This window comes from Felis catus, chromosome C1 (assembly GCF_018350175.1).
Source record: "Felis catus isolate Fca126 chromosome C1, F.catus_Fca126_mat1.0, whole genome shotgun sequence".
Taxonomy (NCBI): Eukaryota; Metazoa; Chordata; class Mammalia; order Carnivora; family Felidae; genus Felis; species Felis catus.
The window spans coordinates 90938129-90962161 of record NC_058375.1 but is presented as its reverse complement, the minus strand read 5'-3'; the positions used below and the strand labels follow the sequence as shown (position 1 = coordinate 90962161).

General features: G+C 36.7%; 1 long non-coding RNA gene across 4 annotated transcripts in view; it reads left to right on the top strand.

Moving 5' to 3' along the window:
* LOC109502511 overlaps positions 1-24033 on the top strand; it is a 242675-nt gene that overhangs the window by 170662 nt on the left and 47980 nt on the right. For all 4 annotated transcript variants that reach the window (XR_006582802.1, XR_006582799.1, XR_006582800.1 and 1 more), the window contains one exon: positions 13603-13712. This is a non-coding gene — a long non-coding RNA (uncharacterized LOC109502511). The remainder of the gene's footprint in view (positions 1-13602; positions 13713-24033) is intronic.

Below are 24033 nucleotides of genomic sequence, written 5' to 3'. Positions count from 1 at the left end.
TCTTGGAACAGATAAAGGATGCTGGCAGAACAACTGGTGAAAAATGAAGAAAATATGTAGTTTAGGTTAATAATAAGTTTTCTTCTTAGTTAAAAAATATGCACAATACTAATATAGTGCAACTTTTACAAAGCTAAGAAGTTTTAAAACTAACATAAGATGTTAGTATTAGGGAAGCCTGGGTGAAGGGTTTATAGACTCTCTGTACTATTTTTGCAACTATTCTGTAAATTTAAAATTATTCCAAAAAGTTATTAAAATAATAATATGGCATAACATATCTATTTATACAGTATATTCCGTAATAAAAATACATTCATAAGCACAGAGAAAAACACAAAGGAAAACATGCTAGAAGGAAATAGATCATTAAATATTAACTGTAGATATCTCTGGGTTTTAGGGTTATGGATTAATTCTTTTTCCCCTTAATATTTGTCTATAGTTTTCAGTTGCCTATAATGAGCATATTTTACTTTCATAATTAAAAATGTGAAAAAAGGAAAAGCAATGTAGTATAAACACAGCTTATGAGCAGGATTTGTTAGAGTTCTCAGAATGTTAATTGATGCAAATGAGAATGTTAACTAATTCTTTCAAGTAGTTAAGAAACAGGATAGTGGGAGCTAGGGCGCTACTTGGGTAGAGCATCTGGAGGGTATAGACTTGCTTCCTGTTTTCTAAGCTTCATCATTTTGGGGAAAGATGTGCCAGTGCTATTGGTGTTTTATCTCTATCCTTAATTTAAAAAAGAACTAACCTTGCAAATTGCTGAGTTTGTCTGTACCCCAGTTTCCTCATGTGGGACTAAATTAAGAACAGCAACTAAAGAGTAGGACTGAAATGAAATGTGTGTTAAGTACTTTGTAAAGAGCTATACAAATGGTAGAGATTATTATTAGCAGTAGTAGTATGGGTAGTAATTGTAATGGCGGTAGTAATAAGACAGTAGTGGTAACAGGAGTAACAGTGGTTATAATCCGCTAGTGTTATTGTTCAGTATTGTTCAGTGCTATGTGGTATCCTGTGTTGGATCCTGGAACAGAAAAAAAAAAACCCACAGGTGGATCTATCAAGAATGTACCTTGCAAATAATGGTTCCTCACAAATTCACTTCATTCATTTCACTTTGGACTAAGGTACAAAGTTTAAGCAATGTTAGAAAGCCACCTGCTTAATTGTATTACTTTCTGGCGGAAGGCTTTATTGTCTACTCTAAGAAGAACTAATCAGTCTTTCCTTTGTGCCTTCACTATGTCTTATGGTTGTGCCTAGTACAGCACTCATCACACTAGAAGACATTTATTTCCATGTCTGTTTCCTTCACTATTCTGGGTTCTTTGAGGGCAGAGACCTGTCTTAGCCACCCCTGTGTGTTCTACAGCTCCCAGGACAATGTTTTTTCCAGCATATATTAAGTGTTCAAAAATATTTACTATATTGAATTATTGGTACATTATTCAGATGGGCTTAGAATTTCATTTTAAGGTCTTTGGAAAACAACCAGATTTTAGAGGGTAACATCATATTCTAACAAAGTGATAATACATTTGGGAAGAGCTATTTGCTTGGTGAAATACTTCTTGTTGGCATTATAAAAAAGAAATGCGAACCATTTATTAATGTGCAGTGAAGTACTGGTAGAAATAAGGGATGGAATCTGCAGGGGTTTTGTAAAAATAGCAGGAGATTCATCAGGTCACATTCTGTGCTTTCGACTGAAAGGAGCTATGACTTTTTACAGAACTGATGGGGATGCTACTGCCAAACACTTTGTGAAGCCATTTATTTCACCATGTTTATATTTTCACACACTTGAATAAGGCAAATATCATTACCCCCATCTTTTAGATGAACAAGTTAAGACAGGTTAATGACTTACTCAAGGTCACACAGAGCTAAGGTCAGGCTGACCTTTGCATTCCAAATAAGTCTTTGCATAATATCAGTTTCCTATAGACCACGAGTATAAGTCAGCTTGGATCTATAGCAAAATACCATAGATTGGGTGGCTTAAACTACAGAAATCCATGACTAATTTTCTTATAGCTCTGGGAAGTTCAAGATCAAGGTGCTGGCTGATTCAGTTCTTGGAGAGGGCTCTCTTCCTGGCTTCCAGATAGCTACCTCCTCTTTATGTCCTCACATGGTGGAGACCCACCAGGGTCTCTGGTGTCTTTTCTTAGAAGGGCACTAATCCTATTGTGGAAGTCTTAACCTCATGTCTCATGTAACTCTCATTACCTACCAAAGGCTGTATCTTCAAATATCATCACATTGAGGGTTAAGGATTCAACCTATGAATTTCCAGAGACACATTCAGTCCATAATACCATGATAGTGGATTTAGGGTGTTAGTATTTTGCTTTAAGATGTATGGACTCAAGTTTTATGCAGGTACTTGTAAGGGCTTCAACCCTGAATAGGGCATCTTCTATTTTCCAGTCTAAGAACTGTTTCAGTCAGGAAAAAAAAAGTCCCTATCAGGATAGTAAAATATGAGGGATTGTTTGAATTGAGTTAAAACCAGACAAAGGAAAACAAAGTTTAAAAAGTCAGATTTTAAAGCTTTCTAAAAATCCTTCTGAAACTGGGGGTTATTACCAAATATGGCTGCTTTCATTAATATATTTGTATTCATCCCTGTTGATTGTCTTTCTGTCCCCTAGGAGTTCTGGGTTCTATTCTCCCTGGCAGATGCACTTCTTTAAAGAAAATGTGTTGGGGCACCTGGGTGGCTCAGTCAGTTGAGCGTCCGACCTTGGCTCAGGTAATGATCTTGTGGTCTGTGAGTTCGAGCCCCGCATCGGGCTCTGTGCTGACAGCTCAGAGCCTGGAGCCTGCTTTGGATTCTGTGTCTCCCTGTCTCTCTGCCCCTCCCCTGCTCGTGCTCTGTCTCTCTCTCTGTCAAAAATAAATAAACATTAAAAAAAATTAAAAAAAAGAAACTGTGTTGAGTGTTATGCTTGACAAGTAGTGATTGACCACTTTCATGTACTTTCTGTGATTGAGTAATTAATGCCCACTGGTAGATCTCTTTGTATCCCTACAAGAGATGTAGAAGAAAGAAAAATAACTGGGATTTGGCTTTTTTACTTATGCCTCTAGCTTCTGCATTAAACTGTGGTCTAGAAATTGAACTCTGAATGCTGTGTTACCACTTAAAGAGATACTTACTCCAGAGGCTTTTTGAGAGCAAGACCGCCTGGGTGGCTCAGTCGGTTAAGCATCCAACTCTTGATTTTGGGTCAGGTCATGATCTCATGGTTCATGGGATTGAGCCCTACTTGGGATTCTCTCTCTCCTTCTCTCTCTCTGCCTCTGCCCTGCTCACTCTCTCTCTCAAAAAAGAGAGAGAGAGAGAGAGAGAGAGACAGAGGCAGAGAGGGAGAGAATAAACAAAAGCAATGGCAGAAACATTTTTCCTTCTGATGTCTTATGTATACAATGAAGGAAAGAGAGGTTAAACAAAATTCCCTTAACTCTGCCTATTATGCTTCTTTGTAAACTTACTTCCATGTCTAAAAATGAGTTTAAAGTGGCAAACATATTGGAGGAAAGAATCTCAAATATGTCTTTACTCTTTTTCTAATGCCCCACAAATGAAAATTCCACTTAAACACCTTAAATGTATGTTTGCCTTTTTTTTTTGTTTGTTTCCTTTAAGAAGAAATCTTATAGCCTCTCAATTTATAATTTACTGGACTTTAAATATTAGAACTCTAGGAAAGCAAAATGACTCAAACTCACAGTTAGTTTGAAGTGATTTGATGGAGATTTTGTTCATTTTTCAACAATCAAATCAGTGTGCTATGTTTACTGCTTATGAAGCAGTTGTACTGAAGCATCATTCAGGGAAAGAACGTTGCCAAATCTTTTATAAAATTACTCTTGTCTTAATTAAAACTACGGCCCAAATTTCCACTCTCCCAGCCACATAGACGGAGAATTCTGTAATGGCCAATTGAAAATAAATAAAACCCCACACTATTGCCTGTATAATTTAAAATGGAAGGATTCCAGAAATAATAGAAAATAACAAGATTATTTGATTAAGGTTAAACAAATTACCAAAAAAAAAAAAAAAGATACCTAAATAACTGGTTCAAATTCAAACCATATTTGAGCCAGATGAAGTTGTTTTCCCATTGGACCTTATAGTGGCATTCCAAGTCTTTGTTCCAAATCTCTGCCCAAATGTTATATTTGCCTCAAGCAACTAACCAAAGGTGGAGATAAAAGTAAAAGAATGAAGTTGTTGCATGTTCATTGACCAAGATGTAAGTCCTCATGTACTTTGGTCCTACTTAATGGCATAATTTTTTGATTGTTTGTACTGTCAGTGTTCTCAATTATTCTTTCTTTCTTCTGTCTTTCTTTCTTAGGTATGCTGGCCCAATTCCCCATGAAGCAAAAGAAAGTCCTGCCACACTTTCCTTTGGTTTTAGGTCCTGGAATATATTTGGGTATTTTGCTTGAAACTCATTCAGTTGCCAATGAATGAGTAATGGTTTTCAGTATGTGTTCCACACACTGGGTTTTGTGAAGTGGATTGAGTTAACTAATAGAGACTCTAAGACTTTTTTAATTTAATACAAAAATAGAACTCTTTATTAAAATAACAAGACATTAACCAAGATTCCTAAGTGCTATCTTTAAAAGATTATACAGAGTGATGAAGATTTTGAAGAAAACAAACATCTAGGTGCAATTATATACCTTTTTCATTATCTGTAATTGTTACCCACTTAGTCCAAACCAAATCTTATTAGACTCTGATGAGAATGTTCCTTTGAAACTCACCAATTTCTCTTAATGTAGGGGCAAAACAAGCCTTCCTGGATCATGGAAATGTGCACAGAAATTAAAAGTAGCTTCCGTCAACCTGTTTGTTTTTTTTTCCCCTGAGATAAGAATTTTATAACCTACTCTCTTCTCTCACTGAGGCCTTTATTTGCTTCTCCAGTACTCTCAATCAGCCATTTAACTGGGACTTTCTTCTAAAGCAGAGAAGGAAAAAATTATAGTTATCATTACAAGAAGTTCTTCGACTGACACCTTCCAGTTTCTGTTCTGGGATCTGTTTTTTAATGCTTCTTTCTCAATACCAAATTTATTACAAAAGTACAAAGGTAAAGTCTTTAAGAAAAAGAAAATAACATTGAAAAAAAATTTTAATGTTTATTTATTTTTAAGAGAGGCGGAGGGGGGGAGTGCGTGGGGGAGGGGCAGAGAAAGAAGAAGACATAGAGTCAGAAGCAGGTTCCAGGCCCCGAGCTGTCAGTACAGACCCCAACGTGGGGCTTAAATTAACGGACTGTGAGATTATGACCTGACATATGACCAAAGTTGGACGTTTAACTGACTGAGCCATCCAGGTGCCCCAAGAAAATCATGTTTTTGGGACAAAAAATTTATATTATTTTGAATGTATTAGCAATGAATTTCAAAAAGGTTAAGGAAAATATAAAGTACAAATTAAATGCTAATTTCAATGTAGCTCATTCTAGTTAATTTAGAGACATGGACATATGAATTCACCAGTTGTCTAAGCTTTTTAAACCTAGTCTCTACCACAAATTTCATAGGTTAGCAGCAAAATCCAAGGAAATATATTGGAAAGAGAAGCCATTGTTACCCTATAAACTCTGTACTTAAGGATTAATGAAGAGCAAAATAAAGAATATCTCATGAAAATGCCAAATGTCTTTCCTAGATGACTAGCTAAGTTGAGATCTTGAATTTCTATATTTGTTACAAAATTAAACATAGATATAAACAGTTTGGAGTTGTTTATGAAGTTCCCTTTCCCTCTCTCTCTCGCTTGCTTTCGCTCTCTCTTTCTCACACACACAAGGAAACTAACAAAATGGTAATGGTGGTAATAGGCAGGGCAGATTGCTTCTTTCAAAGCCATCATCTCTTTCTTCCCCTTTCCTGGCTAACAGTATCCCAACTTTGTTCTTTTTTTTTTTTAATGTTTATTTATTTTTGAGACAGAGAGAGGCAGAGCATGAATGGGGGAGGGTCAGAGAGAGAGGGAGACAGAATCCGAAGCAGGCTCCAGGCTCTGAGCTGTCAGCACAGAGCCCGATGCGGGGCTCGAACTCACAGGCAGTGAGATCATGACCTGAGCCAAAGTCGGACGCTCGACCGACTGAGCCACCCAGATGCCCCTCAACTTTGTTCTTATATCAGGAAGAGATCTCTTTTACCTAATCTCAGGAAAGCCCGACAAAAAGTAGGGTAGAGGTGAGATATAAAGAGAAAGCTGGTGGGCAGTATCACTGAGAGAAAGAGGCAATGCCTTGCACTTTCTATCTTTGAGGACAGTCCTGTGGCCCAACATGCTAGAAGCTGTTGCAGCCTTCTTGAAACCAAGGTGGCAGCACATCAAAAATTCTAGAGAATCCAGTCAATCTAGAAACCTGACTGAATTCAACTTTGGAACCAAAGCCAGAACTGATTCTCTCCAGTCACCTTGTTATGGGGGAAAAAAAATCCACTATTTACAGGGTTAAAGTATTTAAAGTAATTATAGTTTTTTTTCAAAATACGTCAATGGTGCAGTCTACTTTTATTCAAATAAATTATTGATTTAATAAAGCAGATATTCCTAATTATAAAAAATTACCAATCATTAAAATGTATAAGTAATATCCAAAATATTTCATTACCAAAAATTATTATTAAAAATTGATGAGTGTCATTCATCTATATGTATATATTGACATATACACATACTAGTATTTACTAAAATTGTTCCATTTAATTGTTTTTTGAAGTTTTACTGAGAAAAAGAAATTGAACTGAAACTGAAGGAATTAAAAATGTTTCAAGGTACGTTTCCCCAAAAGAGACATTGTATTCTCAAGTAACTTTTCATTTAGAAAAACAAAATCCAATTTTTAAAATTGAGAGTTTAAACTCCTTCTTTTCTCGAAAATTGAGTGGAGTGTCAGCAACAGTGTCCAGTGTCCCCTGGGAGAAATGGGCTGTTCCTGGGCTTGCCCTTGGCTGTGGCTCCAGTTGTTCACACTTGAGTGATCCCATGCCTTTCCCTGATCTCATTCTCTAACCCTTCTGTGCATCCTGTCATTGATTAATCTCCTTCCAATAAATCTCTTTACTATTTAAATTATCGAGGCCCTATTTCTCTTATTATAGCCAAGAACTCTGACAGGTACAAAGGTTGTTTGCATTTTTATTTTTAATATATATTGAGAGATTGCTTTACCAGAGGCCAAAATGCTTTCTACTTTTTATACTTCATTTTACGTTTATTGTCATCAGAGATTATGTTTTAAAATTTTTAATTTTGTTGATCTGATAATAACCAAAACTTATCTTAGTGATCACTTTAGTTTATGCTTTCTTAGATACTAATGAGGTTGCATATCTAGTGACCATATATCTATCACATTTTATTGGTTTTTCAGTTATTTGCCTATATGTGTGTCATTTGACCATTTCTCTATTTGGTAATTTGCCATTTTCTTATTCATTTGAAAATGATTCTTTGTATACTATAGACAAGTATTCATTTTCTTTTCTGTCCAATATGTTGTAAATACTTTTCTTAATTTTTTTAACTTTTTATTTTTTTTTATTATTAAAAAAAAATTTTTTTTAACGTTTATTTATTTTTGAGACAGAGAGACAGAGCATGAATGGGGAGGGTCAGAGAGAGGGAGACACAGAATCTGAAACAGGCTCCAGGCTCTGAGCTGTCCGCACAGAGCCCGACGCAGGGCTCGAGCTCACGGACCGCGAGATCATGACCTGAGCCGAAGTCGGCCGCTTAACCGACTGAGCCACCCAGGCGCCCCTTTTTTAACTTTTTAAAAATGATATTATTTTCTGCACCAAAATGTTTAATTTCTACCTGGTCAAAAACATTTATTTTATTTCTTAGATATTCTAGATTTTCCATTTTGTTTAAGAAGCTTCTCCAACCCTAAGTTATATCTATGTGTCCATTTTTCTGTAACTACTTTAAAAATATTTAAGTTCTTAATCCATCTGAATTTATTTTTATGTCTCTCCAGTGTGAGGTACCAGTTCAACTTTATTTTCTGCTGGATGGTAGCCAATTGCACCACTGCATTAACTAAATAAACTGTATTTCTGCTGATTAATTTATACCATCTTTGTCAAATAGTGGATCTTTGCCTAGGGTGTGACATACTATTTCTAGACTATTTTGTTCAATTGACTTATTTTTTCTTCCTATCATGATATTGTTGAACTGCAGAGAACTTATAATAATTTTTAACATCAGATCAGATAAATCCTCTTTCATTACTCTGTTTCTTTACAATTTCTTGTAATTCTGTCACATTAACTTTAAGATAATTTTACCCATTTCCCCCATCCCTTAAAAAAACAAACAAACAAAACAACCTTTGGTACTGGAATTAAAAGTATGAATTAATTTGGAGGAAATTCATGTTTTAGTGATATTGAATCTTCCCATCCAAAATATTGTATCTTTTCATTTTTTGTTCTTGGTTTTGTGCTTTTTAATCAGAAGTTTTCCTATAATGATCGTCATATAGTGTTAACCTCTTTGTTAAATTAATGCTTTGATATATAACAGTTTTTGTTGCCATTGTAAATGAGTTATTTTGTCCCATTTCAATTTCAAGCAGTAATGCTAGTATAGAAAAAGTTATATTCCATCTTGTATTTATCTGCTTTACCAATTTTCTGCTTAATCTTAGTAGCTCTGTTACTGGAGTGTTTTATCTTTGACTTTTTATTTATTTATTTTTATTTTTTTTATTATTATTCTTATTTTTATATGTTTAAGGAGCTCAGAGTGGAAATTTGGATTGTTACAAAAGGAACTCATAGAGAAAAAAAAGTCAGTAGAGTATTACAGCAACTTAATTGAGTATTTTTAAAAAAGACACTTTTTTTAAAAGTCCTTTACCTCCCAGTTAAAATGCAAAGCACTGGACTTGATGTCATGTGATAGGGTTTCTACCATAGTGTGATGAGTTTACCTCAAGATATGACAGAAAAATTAAAAGGGAACTTTATTTCTTTTTGATCCTGAGAGGATTATGGGTAGAGACAACTGAAAGAAGACGAGAGTGAGTTTGGAAAGATACTGGATGAAATCTCTGGGTCTACAAGATCTTGTTTGTCAGCTTTGATATCCTAGATGGGGGTGGACTCTTGCCCTATTCCTATTAGTGAGCTGAAGAGATCATTATGCAAAACAAGTCCAGGCCAATATGGAATCATTGTCAACTACAGAGATTCTGTTTTGTACTTGAGGACTTTTCTTGGCTCTTATATGGTATAGACATAGATTTGAGCACCAGTAAGAATGTGATGGGGCCATGGAGGAAACCAAGAGTCATCATAGCAAAATCTTTGGTGGTGCAGGGTTGGGGAGAGGAAGGAGCAGCTGAATCAGATGCCAGATAGAGTATAGTGGAGACTCAGTGGTCTTCAGCACCACTGAGAGCCCAGCAAAGGCTTAGTCTGCAGAGAGGGGCCACCATGTCCTGATCGAGCTGAGAAATAGTAGACCACAATCTCTTCAGTCAAAGGGAGGATCCCAACAGGCCAGGATAAAATAAAACCAGTTGAACACTAGTGGATTCAAAATGACACACACCTAAAGACTAGCACAAGGTCAAGTAAAGTGTTCTTGCATACCCAGGTAACATTTTAAACAGAAGCATAGAAAAAAAGGCGGGGGGGAAGAATAGGCCAAATCTAAAGAGAATATTTAAATTATTGGACTATGTATAAAGGGAGTTGACTAAAATTATCTTTTTTTCTCCCTGCCACTATAACAGAGAAAAAAATCTAGACACTTGTCATAAATGGCAAAGAAGACTTTATTCAAGACTATAGCAATCAGGGAGAAATTGACTCAACACTTAATACAATAGGGATGAGAAGGGATTCATAGCCAATCAGCAGGGTAAAAAAGTGGATGGAAAATTACCAAGAAGAATTTGGTTAGGCATCAATGTTTTAGGGAAAGAACAACTTGACTAGATGTCAAGGGTGAGGGAAGAGAAGCTTAATTAGATATCCAGGGTGGTGGATTTTTGATTAAACTGGCCTAGAAGGATTCTTTCCTAAAACTGAGCTCAGTAGATGAAGGATGGGGCCTAGTCAAGGATGCGGCTTAAAGGAGTTTAACTAACTTTTGGTCAGGGAGAGATTCTCCATCACTACTTACCAGATGAGAGCTCTTAAGAGAGATCAGAGAAAATTTAAAGAATAAATAGCAATGATGACAACTTAACACTTACTGAAACTTTACTTTGTGCTAAAGATTTTCATAGAACTTCCTTGTATTAATATTTAATTCTCAGGTGACTCTCTAAGAAAGGTATTATTATTCTCCCCATTTTACAGGGGAAGAAAAATGAAGCTCATTAGGGTTAAGTATCTTTCCAAGATGACATAGCCTGAAAATTGCTGAGCTGGGGTGTGAACCCCAGGAACCTGGTTCCACAGAGTATATATGCTTGTCCACAATTCTCTATTCAACCTTTCTAATTATAATAACTAGTACAACAATTGTCATCACTGCAATGTTGTTTATGATGGAGATGTAATAAGAAACTTAATGAAGAATTTCCTTCTGATTGTACCAGTTGGGTTCAGGAAGCCAGTCTGACAAAGCCAGTCTATGTATCCCAAGTATAAAAGGGTTTTCCTCTAGGGAATTGGAGGCTTACAGAACCATTTGCAAACTCAGGCAAAGGTCAATGAAGCCATCACAGACTGTCTCTGCTTGTAAGCATTGACACTTGTGGTTTTCAAGAACTCACCTGGAAGCAGCTGCAAACCCCAAGAACCTCAGAAGAGTTCCCACCAACTCTCTCAGTCCGTAGCACCGTCCTGGATGATTCATAAGACCCCCTGTATGCTAATTTAAATTTCAAGTCTGCTTTCTGCCCAGGAGTTTGGCTACAACTTCTTCTGAGAAAGGATGGCGTCTTTTCTTCAACGTTTCACTTCCTTGCATTGAAGTCCTCTCATTAGGGGACGGCATTCTGGAACTATACAGAGAAGGGGATTCTGGGAAATGTAGGTTTTCTCCAGCTTCTCCCTTGCTATATAGAGGGGATATCAGAAGAAGATGGTATTAATGCTGATTTGGCAACATACAAACCTGATGAAACATACGAGTTTTTTCTTCTAAAGTAAAATTAAATTTCTAGTATTTTGATATAATGCTCTTTCTATAATTGCTTGATACATATAAAGTGTCAAATACATCTATATGGCTAATAATGAAATTCAGTAATTCTTACTCTGTCACACCATACCTGATACCTAGATTTTTTTTTAACAAAATAAGGTTCATGCTGCTGTTAATTTAACACATTTCTCTCGAGTTTTGATACAGATGAAATTATATTGTCTTTCAGAACTCAGATTTACTTAAAATTCACAATTGGGAATCACAGAGATTTCTTAGAGATCTTGTATTCTTCATGATTATTTTGGTAAAATTCCAAATATTTCATTTATTTTCCATTGTTTGCTCTTGAGAAAAATGTTTCTTGTACTTTTTACTGGTCTTTCTTTCCTTTCCCTCTTCTGTTTCTTCTGATTCCTTTATTTACTCTTCTTAGCCCAATTCAAAGAGCTCTTCCTCCTGCAGCTAGTCACCTTCCCCTTTTTGCTCTTATAATGTCTTTTTGGCACTTACTTCATTGTTTATGTTACAACTGTTTATGTATTTGTATCCTCTTCTACTTTGTGAATGCATGAAGGGCAGAAGCTGGATTGGACTTGCCTTGGTGTATCCAGTGCTAGAACATGGCTGGGCACAGAGTATGTGCTCAAAAATATTTTTGTGAGCATGTGCTGTAGAATAAGCAGACATTTAAATATCTTTGTGATATTTACAAACTATATCAAAAGATGACATAAACAAGCTAATTCACTTTTTTTCCCGTTGTCAAAGCAATGATAAATTTTCCATTTTATGATTTAAAAGGTTTTTTTTTTTTTTTTTTTTTTTTTTTTTTTTAGCATTTTGCCCTTCTGTATGCTATTTCTTTGTTATATTTTGACTATCTGGGGAAAAAAAGATAAATTAAGGAAAGAATTAAGGAGACAGAAGAGGATGATTAGAACACCAGGAAGCAGGGATGGGAAGAAAGTATTATGTTCACTCCAGTGAGAATTTTAGTTTTATGCTTAATTGAACTATTAAATTATGTCCGTGTACACGCCTGACAAAGTCTGGGGGAGCAATATATTATAAGCAAATAATAAGTAACTGTATATCTCAATCATAAAAGCTATTTATAACAGGAAGGTTTTATATCACTGGTAGCTTTCAAACTGGAGCTGAATGACCATGTGTTAGTGATATTTTAGAAGACTTGGTCTAGATCAATAGTTTTCATACTATGTTCCTGGTTAAAGTTCAGTGGTCCTCAAGAACCATAGAGTAAGGGAGCATCCAGGGTTTCTATCCCCTGCCTTCAATTAGAACAGCTCTACTTTTATTAGTTTTACATATTGAGGTTCCAAGTAAAGAGGTGAAAAAAGTCTTCCACAGATTTAACAATATTTGAGAACTGCGAGTCTATATTTCATTGCTTCTCAAACTTGGCAGTGCACAGAATTCATGGGGAGCTTCATAAGAGTACTAATTTCTGAGTATTTTTCCATACCTACTAAATCGGAATCTATGCGGCCAGGTTGTAATATCTGTATTTTTGCCAAGCTCCCAGGCAAGTTTTATTCAGCTGACTTTTGGAACTAATGACCTCTAAGGTTTTTTTTTTCCTTCCAGATTTTAAGACTCTATAATTCTTTTTATGCTCAGTTAGAGTTATAACTAGAAAAAAAATCACAACCACAGACAGCTCTACTTCCACACTTGTGGATTATCAGAAGGACAAGATCAAACAATAATAAAAAAAACCCCACTAAAATAAATGTTTAACACCGGTAGCCTAAACTTGGTTTATGAGATACAAAAAAGTGGTAGGGGAAAACAAAATATTTATTACTTGAGTAATATAGAAATGCCCAAGCAATAAGTAACCCTAACATGTATGTGGGTAAAATAATAAAAAGGAAAAAATAGAACCTAAATAAAGGAGAGAGAGCAAATTTTATGCAGATCTTATGAGTGTTTAATACACTGTTAGTATTTTTCAATATAAACCCTCATTGACATCTCATAACAACTGTATAATGTAAATGGTATTATTATTCTCATTTAGGGAAACTGAGGTTTAAAAGTGTAAGTAATTTGCCCAAAGCTACAAAGTTAATACATACTAATGTCAATATTAGAATTTATATTTTCTGTTTTCAAAGTCATTATCCTTCTCAACATACTGCACTGACCCAGGGTGAGAAATGAGGAGTCAGAATGTTTTAACTAGTGAATTCCAGGGGACATAATGAATGTTGGAGACTGGCACAGAATCTATTTTCTCTCTCTCTCTCTCTCTCTCTCTCTCTCTCTCTCACACACACACACACACACACACACACCTCCTCCCTACCTTTCGAAGATATTAAAACCAGGAGAAAGAAAAAGAAAGCAAAGAGGTGATTGGTGACCTACCAACATTTACGTTTCTTTCATTTCAGCACCACAGATAATAAGAGGCTCAGAATTTCATCTGAAGAAAAGAACGGGGGATTTGGAGACAGAATCTTGGTTCATGTACAGCTTGTGACTTTCTTCATTTCTAAGATAGGTAATAACACCACTCTCACAGAGTATTATGAGGATTAAATAAGACCTTTTGCACTGATGAGACATCCTTCATATGGCAAGTTCTTCTAGATCTCTTAGAAAGAAATGGATGTATTGTAGTATTTCCTATCAGGAGGAAACATGTTTCATCAAGGCAAATCTGACAGGCAGCAGATTACATATGTAGTTTGTATGCAGTTCATGTGTGAATGTATTACATGATTTGTTCACTTCATTCATTCATTCATTCATTCATGTCACAAGTCTTTATTGAGCACCTCATCCACACACAGTCATATGCTTGGAAACATAGAGAAGGAAGAAGAGAAACATAGAGAAACATATGAAGACAGATAAATAAAAACAAGTGAAATCCAAAATGAAATAATTTAATATGTGTAAGAACTATGAAAAAAGTCAGCTGACAATGACATCAAGAATGTCTGTTTTATATATATGCAAAGAAATACTACTCGGCAATGAAAAAGTATGAAATCTTGCCATTGCAACAAGGTGGAGGGAACTGGAGGGCATTATGCTAAATGAAATAAGTAAGTCAGAGAAAGACAGACATCATATGTTTTCACTCATATGTGGAAGTTGAGAAACTTAACAAAAGACTATGGGGGAAAGGAAAGAAAATATATTCTTTTTTATTTCTCTTCTTTTTTTCTTTTTTCATATATATATGTATGTATGTATATATATGTATATATATACATACATACATATATACACACACACCACACATATATATATATATATATATATATATATATATATATATATATATATGTAGTTACAAACAGAAAGGGAAGCAAACCATAAGAGACTTTTAAATACAGAGAACAAACTGAGTGTGGAAGGGAGTGGGAGGGGGCGAGGAGAAGTGGGGAAAATGGGTGATGGGCACTGAGGAGGGCACTTGTTAGGATGAGCACTGGGTGTTGTATGTAAGTGATGAATCATGGGAATCTCTTCCTGAAGCCAAGAGCACACTGAATACACTGTATGTTAGCTAACTTGACAATCAAGTCTATAAAAAAATGTTGGGGCACCCAGCTGGCTTGGTCAGTGGAGCATGCAATTCTTGGTCTCAGGGTTGTGAGTTTGAGCCCCACATTCAGTGTAGAGATTACTTAAAAATAAAATCTTAAAAAAAACAAAAAGAATGTCTGGGGTACTACAAGTATGTAAAAGAGGGTGGTCAGAGGGGTCATTTCTGAGGAAGTGTCATTTGACTGAGAACTGAAGAATATAAAGAAGCATCATAATAGTGTAAGGGAAAGATATTTCAGGCAGAGAAAAGAGAAGTACATCATCCCCTGCCCCTCCTGTTGAGATCCTTGTTGCTGGTTAGTCCCTGTCTCACCTCTAGGTGTCCTCATGGGCACAGCTTTTATTACCTAGTCCTGGGATCCCAAAACTTCCCCTCTTGCCCACGTGTTGCTTCTTGGGTCCCAGAATATTACTGGCCACTTGTAGCAGTGGATATGGTGTTCTTATTTGGATTCTCTTCTATTCTTTCTGCATGTAAAATTAAAGATTCCTTGTTTGTACTTCATTCTCATTTTTTCTAAACAGAACATACTCCTACAAAGTCCTAGGAATGCACCTTTTTTATATTTTCTTGGACATGGTACTCAAAAATGTATGTAATAAGTAATTTTTAACATCCAACTGTGGTACCCTCTTAAGGCTAGAGTATGGAGATACAAGGCTGGATAGAAAAAGGTCTTTAAAGTTGGGATAATTCATTTGATCCTCAGGGTCTTGGGGGTCCTGGGGTTCTGTGAGAGCATGTGATAGTCACTTGCAATTATAAAAGCTACTATTAGTTTTTGATTTCTACTCTAAATTGTAAGTCAGAATTTCCAGGAGGGGCATATATTCTGAGAAGTTCTCTTTCAATGGCTGTCTTGTCGATAGTTGGTTGTTTATTGATGATATGCTGCAGGATGGTCCAAGAGCCAGTTCTCATAAATATGTATCAATATCTTGAGTGAAGGAAAAGCAAATTAACTTCCTGTATTAGCAGAAGATTCTAAATGTGATGTGGAGAATGGCATCAGAGAACCAAATTGCACTTCAAATAACCGTGAGAGGCTTATTCAACAGTGAAAATGAATGATCCAAAGTTTATTCTCTTATGCCCCCTTAGAGTATCCAGTAGAAGTAATGCGAATTTAAAAAAATGCCTGGGAGTTAATTAAAAATGGGAAAAACAGGAAATGCAAATTGACCTTTTATCTACCTGCTTCCAGTCTCCCTCCTTGACCCCAAATGCCAGCTTAGCCTCCTCTCTAGAAACCTGACAGCAAATGAATGGAAGCAGAGCACCATGTATCTCTCTCACTTTTGATCGTTTGGAGGCAAGAATAGACAGTGAGAAGATACTGAAGGTCAGAGCAATACAACAGGGCTTCATGGGTGAGTGTTTGCAGTCTGGGAAAAATTGTCACTTGTTAAAGACACAGTTGAATGACTAATACCCTCAAAGGAGCTACTGAAATTTTAGGGGTATATGGGTTTTTAGGCTCACCTATGGATCTCAAACTTCTGTGGCTGCCACGAAACATAGAGCCAAAAGTGAAACTCAACTTCACTATGTGTACAAGCCCTCAAAATCTTGGTGTTTCCTTTCTTTAAGATAAAATTCTCTTTGCTCTAATGATCTCACTGCATACATGTCTTGAACGCTAAGCTCCTCACTGTCATATTGGAAGAAAGGATCATAGAAATAATTAGAAAATAAATACCTATATTATCCCTCCTCTCTTGAGGGTAGACCTTGGGGGATTAAGAAGACATAGGGACAAAAATGAAATCAATATTTATCTGAGTTACCTAAAAGAGACTGTTTGAGTTTAAGTTCGTTAGTGAAGTAGCTCTATCTCCATATTCAGTCATCATTCATTCATTCATTCACTCATAATTATTAAGCCCATAATAAGGTGCCAGGCATTGTGGTAAATCCTAAAGATTTAGCAGTGAGCAAGATTAATACTTTTTTCTTAGAGATTATCACTGAGTGAGGGAGACAGAAAATTAAACAAGCATTGCAAATAGAATAATAAATGCTATGATAAAGAAGTATGTTTTTCTCTAAGCAGGAGCAGGTGTGGGGTAAAGGAGGGTTCCCAGAAGAACAATGTTCAACTTGACCCTTAAAGGATAGAAAGAAGTGAGCAGGAGACAAGGAAGGGATGTAAGAATATGGAGTAATTTCAATGAGTGAAAGGTGATATGTGTGTGTGCACATGTATGTGTGTGCACATGCGTGTTGTGTGTGTGTGTGTGTGTGAGTGTGTGTGTTTATATACACTGCTACAACTACTTCTGGGACTTCAAAGCAGCAGTTTTCAGAAACCTATATTTAACAAGGGAGAATCTGCCCAGGAAAAATAGTGTATATGCTTTACATTATTGTTTTGAGATTATTTTCTGTGACAGTGGCTTTTTTTAAACCTTGACCTACAGGAAGACATACATTTACTTCATGATTAAGTACACATATATAGGGAATAAATGTTTTGCAAAACAATACCTACCTCACTGAAGTGTGAGGCACTCATACTTTCTAATCTTTTTCTGTTTTTGTTGTGATGACAATATGTGACATAAAATGTACCATTTGAACCATTTTTAAGTGTACAGTTTAGTAATGTTACAAACGTTCACATTGCTGTGCAACCACTACCACTACCCACCTCTAGATTTTTTTTTCATCTTCCCAAGCTGAAACTCTGTAGTCATTAAACAGTAACTCCCACATCCCCATCCCCTAGATCCTGGAAAATACCATTCCACTTTCTATCTGTATGAATTTGACTACTCTGGTGCCTCATGTAAGTGGAATCACAATATTTGTCCTTCGTGACTGGCTTATTTCACATAACATAATGTCTTCAAGGTTCATCCATGCTGTAGTTTGTGTGAAAATGTTCTTCCTTTTCAAGTTTTTCTCCAATTTTAAAATTTAGTATTCTAAATGCTCTACATATACAGACTCCCTGAAACCTAACAGGAGCTCTATATTTTTTCTATCCTATTCTAAAAAATGCAGGCTTAGACTTCCTGAAATTTTCTTGTCCCACTCATGTGTTAAAATTCACAGTTTGAAAATCCTCAATCAATAGTATGTCTGGAAGCTACATCTGAGTTAAAGTAAATGGAAGGCACAGATTCAGGGAAAACATGGAATGAAGAAAAATAAAGAAACTCAAAATGGGGACAGTTGATTTGTGCTCGTGTTGTGGGCACACCATGAGCTATGAGGTATATGTTCCGCGTTGCTTAGGATCCAGGATGAAGACTCTTTATGAAGTCTAAGGGCAAATGAAAGACCTTGAACCATGATAATATGAGCAATCACTGGAAAAAGTAAGAATGCTTAGCCCAGTGAGTGTGATCATATTAAATACCAAGGGCTCTTGTAATCATAATTGCTCTAATTGCTATTATTGCATGGTATGGTGATAACGATAGCTCACACCTAAGGGGCAACATATATTAAGCGCTCTCTTACAGCATGTGGCAGACATTACTGTATACTCCTCAAACCCACTTCCTCTTTGTCCTGGAAAACCACTAGGCTTCATTTTTCAGATGTGACACAAGACTAGTTCCGGCCAAAAGGATGTGAGAGGAAGAGGTGGGTGACAGCTCTGGACTGTTGTGGCTAAGAGCCTGTCTGCCTTTTCAGCTCTTTTGGCTGGCCACTATCTCTGGACCCAATGTAGAGGATTCGGTAGAAGGATCCAAGGTCCTAGTGGACAATGACGCTCCTGGATAGAAGCAGGCTGGAGATAATATTATTTTCCTTTTAGATACTATATAGATGAAGAAAATGAGACCGGTCAGTTCAAGTAACTTGCACAAGGTCACACAGCTGTTAAGTGCTGGGGCCAAGTTTCAAACCAAGCCAGCTGGTTCCAGAGTCTATGCTCTTCACCACTGGACTCTTGTCTGAGCAGCATCTCACTCTTGTAATTCTCACAGAAGTTCCATGAAGTGTTACCTGCATTACATAGGGGAAGAAATTGGATTTGAAGAAGAATAAATGATGACTAAGTTCCAGAATTAGCATTTGAGTCCAAGTTTGTAAGATTTCAGAGCTATTGTCCACGGACCCTATTTTTTGCAGCATGGCATACAATGTAGATAAAGGGTTTTGGCAAATCTGGAGAGCAGAGGAAGCTACAGGAGTGGGAGTTACAAGAAAGCCCATTTTGGTTTAATAATGAAAGATTTTTCTAATGATTTGATCTGTTCAACAGCAGAGTGAAGCTGCCTCGTGAGGCAGTGTTTCCCCATCAAAGTGTTGCAATACAGGCTGGACATGAGTCTTTAAGATAGGTGTTTTAAAGAACACTGTATGTGCTATGCATTTCACTTGGTCCCTGAAATGCCTTCCAATGCTGAAATTCTGTGATAAGGACCTATTAGAAAGGTTGGGACTTGAGATTCTAGAGTGGTAAACATTGTACCACAGAGCCATATGGGAAACGACAGTCTGTGGAACCCAAATGTGGCAGGTGAGACAGAGTTAATAATTAGTGCTCCATAAACTCCATTATCTACTTGGTATTGTTAGAATTAGATGCCGGTTCCAAGTGGAGACTTGATCATGGCTGTTAGTCCTCTGTTCCAATTAGTAGGCAGAAGAATATGGTTGTGAACCTAGAATGTTGCTGAAGGCAAGGGAAACAACCTCAAAGAGAAGTGGCAGGAGAGGAACAGATGTAAATGTTTTATGGCCCGATAGGCCATTTCCTTGCCCTCCCTCCGTCTGGAGACTCAAAGTCCTGAGACACATCCACTCTGCTTCAAGAAGGCTGCCTGACCCTGACCAGCCGCTTCATCGTTTAATGTATTCATTATGTCTGAGGTCAGCTTTAATTTTTCAGGTCCTCACCTCGCTGCCTGGGGATAAGTGCATAAAAAGCTTATCATCAAAACATCATGCCCTCAACTCCACAAGTCTTTTGGTATCCTCTTCAGGGTTTCAAAATCACAGGCAAAATGCAAGTCACATTTTACATCCAATGTGGGATAATTTTTTTCTCTGCTTTACACTATGTGCCAAATTTGATTCCTGTGACAATTCATATTGTACAAAGTGAAAGGAAGCTTTCAGCCTGTTCTTTTTTTCTTCCTTCCATATGGCTGATTGATTCATCTCATACTACAAACTCTTTTTCTTACTAAAATGTGATCTCTGGTGCTTTAAATGAATCTATCATTGCTTAAATGGTGCAGCATGGCACAGTGTTTCCATTTCAAAGCACAAGCTATGGAGTTGGAGAGAACTGGGATTGAAATGCAGCCCTGACTACTTATTAGCTATGAAACAGTGAGCAAGTCACTTAACTTTTCTGGGCCTCCATTCCTTCACTGCAAAATCCGGGTAAGTCTGAAGCTGCAAATTCCTTCCCTTATCTAGGCGTGTTCATATCTCTTGATTATTTCATTTATCATTTGGCAAACAATATGCATTGCCCTACCTCTGTGTGCCAGGCAGGGTGTTAGGCACCAGAGAGACAGAAGTGAATAAGATAGCATGATCTCTGCTCTCATGGGGCTTAGAGTATGCTAGAGAATGGAAGTTAAATAGCCAATTACCCACTTCATTGCTTGATTACAATTGTGAACAGTGCCATGAAGCAGAAGAGTGGGGATTTAAAAAGAGTGATCGATAGGGAAATTGGGGGAGGGAAAATCCTCCTCTACCCTTTTTGGGTCTCTGGCTGAGTCAAAGAATGAATAGGAGAAAAGCATGAAAATTTTTGTTAAATCATTGCATGTGCATGGTAGCCTTCATAAGAGAATGAAGATCCAGAGAAATGACTGGAGCAGGAAGCTTTTATACCTTTTAGATGAAAGAATGATATATTTATTAAGAATTGACAAGTATTTGAGCCAGGGGTAGTAAATGGTGAGGAAGTAAGTAAGAAAACGAGGGTGAGTTTAACAAGGTTCGTTTGTACATATTTCTAAACCCCAAATTCCCTGTGATAAGAATGTCTTCCTTTTGGTATGGGGAAAGGACCTTTCAAAAAGGAGTTTCATCTCCTGCTTTTAGAAAGAAAAAACAGGGTCAGAATGTTCTTCTTGAACCTGTTGTTTCCTAAGTGTCTTTGATTCAAAATAATCAATATGCCAAATTGGCGCATTTTGGAGTGATGTATTCTGGTTTCCTTCAGAAGCATGATCTATTCTGGAGGATTGGAGAAGGCTGTTCTGAGAAAATGTCATTTAAGCTAACTTCACTCATTTATTCATTCATTCATCCACTCACTCATGTATTCATTCATGTATTTATTATGTATTCAACAAGTATTTACTAGACATTGATCATATCCCAGGAACTATCATAAGTTTGGGGGACATTTTGGAGAAAAGAAGACAAAGTCCTCTTAAATAGCTTAAAATCTAATGATGTTTTTTTCCCCAACTTCTTTCTCAGTACAAAATATGCTAGCAGAGACCGAGGAAAATTTGTTATAAGACAATAAAATGGAGAAGGCATTTTGAGGTGAAAGTACTGGCATTTGTTTTATGGGAGAGAAGAAAAACAGGCAAGAAATTTAAAGTAAGTTAGGATAAAGCTTTGGCTGAGAGGAAAAAATTTATGTATAAAACTTGGTAATTTGTCTGGGGAACTTAGTTTGATGCCAGAATGAGTTCTGATGAGAATATTACTGAGAGCCGTTACTCAGCTCTCTGATTTGGTTGGGTGCTTATTCCTTCTAGAATAAATGGTGACATTGTTCACTAGCTTGCAGACTCAATGACAAAGCAAAGCAGGCTACATAATCTGTGAATTTTGCTGTCAAATTCAAATAACACTCTGATACCTATTTCAAAAATCAGGGGTAGCTTTCCTCATTATGAGCATTCTATTTCTTCTTAATGTTGAGAAAAAATCATGCTGTGGCTTGTTGGTTGTACTTTGTTACCATATAAATGTGACTATGGATTCCATATTTGCAGATGCAGTAATCTTAAACCTGTCCACTCCAACAAATGGGTGTTATGTAGATGTTCAATTTAGCAACAAGAATGTTGATTTTGCTTCTAAATATATCCCAAGTATCCACTTTTCTCTCATCACCACCTTTTCTAAGTCACAGTCACCTCTAGCCCAAAATAATTGCTATAGCCTCTCAACTGGTCTACGTTCCATTCATTTTGACACCTACTCTACCCCCTTCCCATTGTAGCCAGAATGACCTTTGCAAATATGCAAACCCAATCAGAGTACTTTCTGCTTATTATCTTCATGATTATGATGAACGTTCTCTATGTTATTGATACTTTCTGCTTATTATCTTCATGATTATGATGAACATTCTCTAGGTTATTGATTGGTCTTTTTCCCATCTTCCTCTTTAGCTTCATCATGAGTGGGGTGCTCCATGACTTTCAGTACTTGAAACACAAAGACTTCCTCTCACTGTGAGCCTTTGCACATGCTTATTTCCTCTTTCTAGAAAGTCTGGGAGCACATGCATGAGCTATCATTTCCAACACTTCCTTGTGAAACATATTGGCCTGGTGAAACACTAACTATAGATCAGTTTTCTTGGTGCCTACACCAGGATCTCTAGGTACTAGGAGAAAAAAATATCAGCGATTTTAAGCACCATTAAGGACTCTAAAATCTATGTACCATAAGAATGATGTCAAATCTTCATAATAATTTTCAACCTGCCTTCCCATCATTCTGTCATTAACTTCTAAACAATCTCTTCAAACTCTATCAAGAAAACAAGTTACTAGTATGAAGTTTTCAACTTTCTCTATCAATTTCCTGCCTCACTGGCACCTTCATAGATTGATTTTCCAAACTTCCTTTACTTCTTTCCTCCTGTGACTTGTCTGAGGATAACCCTGCCCCCTGTGTTATATCATTCTCCTGCATGTCTCAAGGACACTACTTTATCTCTGCTGCCATTTTTTTCTTTGTCATCCTCCCTTATCTCTCTGCAGCATTTAGCACTTTCTATTTCTTCATTTGGCTTCTTGAGTTTCTTGAAGCTCTCTCCTTTCCTATCCTTGTTTATATTTACTTTCCAGGTTCTCTTCCTGTCTAGCCTCTTCTCCTTGCCTTCTTTATTTCTCCAGTCTCTTGAATTTGTATAGTCCTCAAGAATATAGATGTTAAGATCACTTTTTTTCTTTGCAGTTTCTCCCTTAAAAAGCCTATCAGCTTATCTACTCAAAACTGTTTTGGGTGACAACCTTATGAAAATGATAGCTATTATTATTATTATTATTATTATTATCATCATTATCATTATTTTAGAATGGTGTTTTCTGGTTAGGGTGTGAGTGCACACCCATAATGTAGTATGTGTGTATATGTGTGTAAATCAGCATATGTAGCTGATTTATTTTATTGTGTTTAACAACAAAACACCTGTCATTATTTGCAAAGAAGCCATCAAAATGGCATGCATGTGAAGTCACGGGTCTTTACAATGGTTGTGTAGTGTCTGATGCACAGTGGAGAGAAAAGCTAGAATCCATCCAACATCCTTTGCAACCAAACATACTGATGTGTTAGAATTTGACAGCGAGTATTAATTTCCTCATATTTAAGTCCAAGAGCTCTAATACTATGTTGTTTTGTATGTGGTGTCATTTTCTGTGTTTCCCAATAGCTTGTGGGACTGAATGAGTGGGGAGTGGGGAAATATGAGAGGAGACCTGAATGCTGTAGGTAATACACATTACTTACAAATTTCTCCCTATTTAGGAGTTTCGTTATTTTTGTTTTCTTCTTTCTTACCCAATTCTCTTCTTACTTATTTGCTGACTGACTATTGAAACTTTCTGCTTAGTGGAAGGACAGATAACTGTAACTTGAATTTTCCTGGGTGTTTCCCCCTTTAAGATATAGATTGGATCAGGGGTGCCTGGGTGGCTCAGTTGGTTAAGCGTCTGACTTCGGCCCAGGGCATGATCTCATGGTTTGTGAGTTCAAGCCCCGCATCAGGCTCTGTGCTGACAGCTCAGAGCCTGGAGCCTGCTTCAGATTCTGTGTCTCCCTCTCTCTCTGCCTCTCCCTAGCTCACACTCACACACTCTCTCTCTCTCTCTCTCTCTCTCTGTCAAAAATAAAAATAAAACTTGAAAAAAAGATAGACTGGATCATTTTAAGGTTAACAATATAAACTTTGACGTAATTTGTTCTAATTTCAAAGGATATCCAGGAACTTGCAAATCTCTCTTAGGATACCAAAGTTCTCAGGGAGTGGGTTTCTCTTGTGTTCAGGAATCAGCCTCTCAGCCCTGGCTTATCTCATGCATGGGCT